The 6560-nt window shown below is 34.6% G+C and overlaps 1 pseudogene; it reads right to left on the bottom strand.

Moving 5' to 3' along the window:
- Positions 1 to 2814: 2814 nt before the first annotated feature.
- Positions 2815 to 4521, bottom strand: LOC143548481 (transcription factor MTB1 pseudogene; annotated as a pseudogene).
- Between the last annotated feature and the right edge of the window lie 2039 nt (positions 4522 to 6560).

The following is a 6560-nucleotide window of genomic DNA, read 5'->3' as shown; positions in this document are numbered from 1 at the left end:
TATTTCGGCAAGTATGGAGAGCTTACAATTACAATTACAATTACAAACTCAATTATTATGAAGGATAGACAAACTGGTAGGAGAATGAATGTTTAACGGGCAGCATATATGATAGTTTGCTTTTTCATCTGATCGATATATAGCAATAAGTTACTTGTAAGTTTTAAACTAAATAATTGATAAAGCCATAAATTTATTCCTCTTCGTATATCTTATTTGTTTTTCTTTCTTTTTTTTTTTTTTGGTTTCTGAACTTGATGTTAATCTTTTAATTTTTAATGCATCTAAACTGTTGTAAAATATTTGACAAATGACAACATATAACCTTTTTCTTGGCTTCAAATTTTTATGGCATAAAGAAGTGTTAGCATTCTAAGAACAGTTTCTTTATAGGCAAACCATCGTTTGAAGGAGTTATTCGCCTTCAAGGTTAAAATGCTTTTGTTATATGTGCTTATTTTGCCTTATTTGGCATTTTCAATATGCTTTTGTTATATGTGTACTGGGTGGTACTGTGTTCACAAATAGGAGCTGAATTTCTATAGCCTGTTGGAGTATTTGTGCCATTCCATTAGTTTGTATGTGTTTGAAAGTTGGTGTATTTCATTTCTAATGTCTGTTATGTAGATACTTGTGTAGTGTTTAGATTAAGATTTTGTTTCTTTTCTGTTTATTTTGTATAGTTGGAAGCACAAGCCTATTTTATTTTAAATTTAGGGGCATGTTAATCACTGTAAGTGAAAAGCTAATAGTTAAGTTATGGTTGGTAACTTAATGTACTACTCTTTTTTATTCTGGCCAAGCTTAAAAACTTGAAGTGATATTGTGTTGCTTGCTCTATGCTTTATTATAAAAAACGTGCTATAATATTTATAAAAGCTTACTGTGTTTATTTCAACATAAGAAGTATTTTTGAAGTTTCTAATTTTTTACCGTTTTCATTGTTAAAACCCGTGTATTATACGGGTACCGAACCTATTTATTTATAATTTAAAAATGTTCTTACACTGACGAATCCATGTTTCAAACCATACCAAACCATTAAACCGTAAAAACTAATCATAAATCAAACTATTTGATCTTTAACAAGTCAAACTGCCAGATTTAGTCAAAGTTCAAGAATATTATCTATTTATTATCATTATTAATAATTAATTAAAATAGAGAATAAAGGGAAGGTTAGGGGTTAAGTAGTAATTTCAGGTGTGAGGTTTTGCATGTGCTCTAGTCTATATGAAAACAAAAGAATGGAAAAGGAAAAGCAGAAAAAAGGAATCAAAGACTTATGGTTCCTATTTCGATGGCACGTTTTTGCATTTATACATGTTTTCCATTAATGGGCTCTAAATCAACCTATAGATTTTCTTATATTATTGGACTTTTTCCTTCCTCCACCATTATTCCATGACAAAAAATATATTATTATTTAATTATAATACATACATACACACATATATAATATGATAACACGTTTCCAACATTAATATTAATAAACAATTATATTAAAGAGGCATATAAACACGGATTTAGTTTTAAATTTGAAAGATTTACAAGTAAAGATATAAAATCAAGGAATTTTTCCTTTTCATAAATATCCAGGGAGTAAACAGTTTCCATCCTTAGAGATATAACTAAGGTTTACTTACATCTCATCCTTAAATTCTTGTTAATAACTTTTACTATTTGTGAAATTTGTAAGAAATTTTGTTTATAAATATGTGTACCATTGATTATTTCTTCTAACACCTTAAAAGTGTAAAAAAAGTTAAAATATTGTTAAAAAGAATGCGATGAAATCGGACCTCGTAGTCAAATCGTACAGTTTGATTATTTCTTCCAATTCCTTCAAAGTATAAAATATTAAAATTGTTTTAACTAGTTAACCAAATCTAAAATCCATTGACTAACAAAACGATAAGCTAAATGTTATTTGTTCCGGCCACAGTACAATTGCCACTAACCTTTTCTTGTACACTTAAAAATGACTTTCATTTGTCACAAACATTTTCTAGTTTAACGAGTCATACTAATCGGTCCGGATTTTAAAACACAACTAAATTTCCTTGTAAACCAGACCGGTTATCAAATTGGTTGTTCAGACGGCCTAGTCTGGAAAACCAGGTGCCAACAAAGAAGAGACAGAATAAGAAACATATGTTATGGCCGGTTTTAGTCCGGTTGTCATCGATTTTTCCTTATTCATTCAAAACCGACTATCATTTGTGTTTAGCTCCGTCAACGCCACTTTTTTCTTATTCACTCAAGTTCATTTGTGTTTATCAAATTAACATGTAGTTAAAACTAGCGACACCAACAATGCTAAGCGTGACGAGTCGCCTCGCGAGTCTAGTTTGGTCTTAAAAACATGATTAGGTATTGAAGTTGCTTTATTCCAAGGGCAATTGAGAAAGCATGTGATGGCCTCAAAACCCACCAAATGATTCATGTATTCCCTTTTGTCCCCAAATTAGAAATATTTCCATTTTCACATCAAAAACTTTTTAACCATCTAACTATCATTTTGGTACACCAAAACTGAACAAAATATCACCAACATTACAGGCACATCAATACCTCAAAAAAAGTAAAAAAATAAATAAATAAATAAATATCGTCAGTAAAGGAAAGAAACAATTAACAACCATATTTCATAACAAATTAAGATACATGTCAAAAACCTTCACATAAAACTGTATATAAAGTAATAATAAAACCTTAAAATAACAAAGTGATTAACCTCTGCATAATGGTTTCTAAGTCCTTCTACATATCCAAAAACGTTAAAAACATATAATAAACGGGGTTTTTTTTACCGTCACGACGAGTTCGATTCCCGTGAGAACGCCGAGATCAACTTCTCCTTCGTCAACTGTTCCTGTCCATGCGACTTAACAACAAACGTGTGGAACACCATGTCGTTTACCGCACTCATCTTCGACTCCATCACTTTAATCTTCGCTTGTTCAAACGTTTGAATCACTTTAGAAACCGGGTGCGCGTCTAAAGGGGAAGTTACCCTAACAATCACTTCATCGCGCCCAGTGTGCACCTCGATTTTCTCCAAACCCGATGACCGTGAGTTGGTCGGCGACCGTCTCTCCGACTCCATCTCCTTCAGCTTCTTTTGCAAATCGGTTACGTAAGTAATCGCGTCGCCTAACAATGAAGCCTTATCCATTTTCGATATGTTCGGCACCACCGACCGTAATGTGTAAAACCTCTGGTTAAGTTTCTCTCGTCGTTGTCGCTCCGCTTCGACGTGGTTCAACGGCTCTTCACGCCCGTTCGCGGGTTTCCGGCCGCGTTTCCGCGGCCGTTTCTCGTTGATAATGTCGGGTAATGCTTTCCGTTCGGACTCACCGGAAACATTCGACTCGGTGCTCACCGGGCGCGAAGTAATCCCGGTGAAATCCATCTGCTTCTGCACCGAGTTGAATTGTGACCAATTCGCAAACGGGTCGGGTTTTCTAACCGTAAACTGAGGTTGGTTCAAATTGCTTAAATGAGTGATACTCGAGTTCAGATCTTGCCCGAAGATTTTCGAAACCCTAACCGGTTTATCTGGATTAACCGGTGCCAGCGCAGGCGTGGCAGGCACAGCCTGCGCTGGCACCGGGTTACCCGAAAAACAAGATCTGATCAGATGCAATAGTTTCGGGGTTTCGGGTAACGACTGAATAGATCCCACTTCAATAACCCCGGTATCCGTCGGAACCAAAACAACAGTTTGAATTCCGGCGGATTTAGCTAAATAAGACCTATAACAATAATCATAAGCCGAATTTAACGCGTCGGAGAGCCACACGTGGCGGCCCGAGGCAAAACATTTCCCCGGACCGCCCTCGCCTCTCCGAAACGAAAAGTACATAGAGATTAAAAAGAACATCTCAGTATCAGTAACCTTATCCAACCCAAAAGCATAACTATCCTCATCTAACCCACCAAACAACACATGTATTTTCTGAATAACCCGTTTTCGGATTCGTTGTTGGTTTTCATCTTCCATTCTCAAACTCAAAACCCTTGAGATTTCAAACTCCTCACCGTCTTTAGGTTCTCTACAAGACCCATCTCCCCATCCCAAAACCAAATCCCCGGTTTTCGACTGCGAGATTTGCCAAAAAATGGCGTAATTCCAGGTGAAGCTAGTCGAATTCGGGTTATCGACAAGATCCGATAGCTTGTTCTGTAGATTCTCGTCGTTGGTTACTGATGTTAACGAGCATTCGTTTGAAACCGAGGTCGAAATTAGGTAATCGAATGCTCGGGAGCCGAGAACACCGGCCACAATGGCTTTATCTTCATCGTTCCAGCTTTCACCTTCCATATTCGCTTCCGTTTTCATACCAATTTGGAATTAATAACAAAAGGTAACAAAAACCCAGATCAAATTCGGCATAAGACACAAAACCCAGAAAGGAAACACTCCAATTTTGACCCAAAACGAGTCAAAATTGACTGAGTTTTCGCATACCCAGATCTGAAAAATATTCAATTTGAGATACCCACCAAACTAAATTTGCTGAAATGAAATATTATAGCAATAATATGTGAAAACCCACACAATGGAAGCAGGGGGACAAGTTTGTTTGTAGAGAGAGAAAGAGAGGGTTTTTTTTAGGGAGGAGGTGAAGGCTTGGCTACTGGCTTTGTGTTTCTCCTTAATCTATACTACACGTGTATAAACTGTGGCACGTCGTTCAAATGGGTTTGAATGAAGATAACCATGGTTAGGTTAGGTTAGGTTAGGTTAGGTTAGGTTAGGATGGGTTGGGTTGAATATCATGGGGTCTATTTTATATTATTTGAGTAAAACATGGTTATTATTTTTAACACATGATATGATATATTTATCATTAACAAACAAAATATATCAGTGTCAGAGAAACGAAAATAGATTCGCGGCGGATTAAAATTTTTATAAAATATATGTATTTGTTTTCAATAAGATGATTGGTTTTATTTTTGGTTGAAAATCAATATGAATAGAAAATGTATAAAGATTTGAAGATTGTATAAGTAAGGATAAGTTGATGCGGTGCCTTTGGCAACGACTAAGGTAAAAATCACAGGATGGTTGTCTCGAATTGTAGTGAACACAAAGAAGAGGTGGGGCTCATTTTCCGCCTTAAGTGCACCTCTACACGAGATGCATTGGAGGTCCATAAGTTACAAGCTTCTATGTGACAGACTGCATGCATTGTAGGTGAGGTTTGTGGAGTAGGATTGTGGGTAAGGTCCGGAATGAAGGACCCGGTATGGACTCCATTGATGGCCACCACAGTTTTAGTATGTACAGTAAAAACTCTATAAAATAATACACTTGGGACCACCAAAATTTATTAATTAAAAGAGTTATTAATTAATCGATAAATTAATAATTATTAATTTATATATTAATTAATATTTTATTAATTTATAGTAGAATGTTCTGACTCACCCAGAAGAAAATGTAGTTGCACAGTTGTTGACTGATGAAGAAATTATTGAAAGCGTTATTGGAATTAATAAAGATGATATCGATGAAGAAGATGATGAAAGTTCTACAATGGAGCCCCCTTCGCGAAACGAAACTATTAAAGTGGCAATCACATTGAATAATTTTTTGTTGAGCTATGAGAAAACAACACCAGAAGTTCCTACCATGCTAAGGAAAATTAGAGACGAGATTCAAGAGGAAATTGATTTCAACAAAAAACAAAAGACAATTGAGTCATTTTTTAAGAAACCTTCATAAATCATTCATGTAATATGCTATATATAAGGAATTATTAATTTATATTTTATATGGGGTCTAAAGAAATTATCAAAAATGTATTATCTTATAATTTTAGCGAATTATTAATTTAGCACCCTATTCCCGAGTCAGGACCGGCAAAAAATATTATCTTAGAGAGTTTATTAAATAATTGAGTATTAATTTATCGAGTTTCTACTGTAATATAAGTTATATATTATTTTAACTGTGAAAGTAGATTATTGTGAGACGTTGTAAAGGTTTTGTGTAAAAATAAGAGTGTCTTTTAAGGAAGTTTCAAATCTGACTTTGTAGTCAATTTGTGTGCTTTGTAGACGACCACAACTCTAAGTATCATGGATACTATGCTTCCACTTCCACCATCATAAGACACACTTTCATATCTGATTGTAAAAATGCGACTCATATCCAGCCTAATACAACTCACATATGTGTCGAATAATTATTTGTTGAGTAAACTCTTGAATCTCTGAAACTATTGCGCATGCATGTTAATTTGTTAAAATTTACTTGTTAGCTTATCAAATACATTTTTACTATTATAAATTTTATACAACTTCATTACCCTAAGGAAATCATAAATACCAACACTAAAAATCCGTGGATTAGTATATTACATGATCAATAGTTGAAATTGAGTTATTTATTTCTTTTTTTTTCCTAGTTTTTTTCCTTTTCCTCATTGAATCGGGCTTCTCATGACTTTATATGTGTGTATGTAAGTTGAGTCAATGGAGAAATATTGTGTGCATTTGTATACCAAGAGCATGTTGTTATGTGAACGCCATTTTGAGATTATGTT

The sequence above is a fragment of the Bidens hawaiensis genome, unplaced genomic scaffold, assembly GCF_021521415.1.
Source record: "Bidens hawaiensis isolate Kalapana, Puna unplaced genomic scaffold, B.hawaiensis_p1.1 tig00015187_1, whole genome shotgun sequence".
Taxonomy (NCBI): Eukaryota; Viridiplantae; Streptophyta; class Magnoliopsida; order Asterales; family Asteraceae; genus Bidens; species Bidens hawaiensis.
The sequence above is the reverse complement of the archived record's forward strand: the minus strand, read 5'-3'. Positions and strand labels throughout refer to the sequence as shown.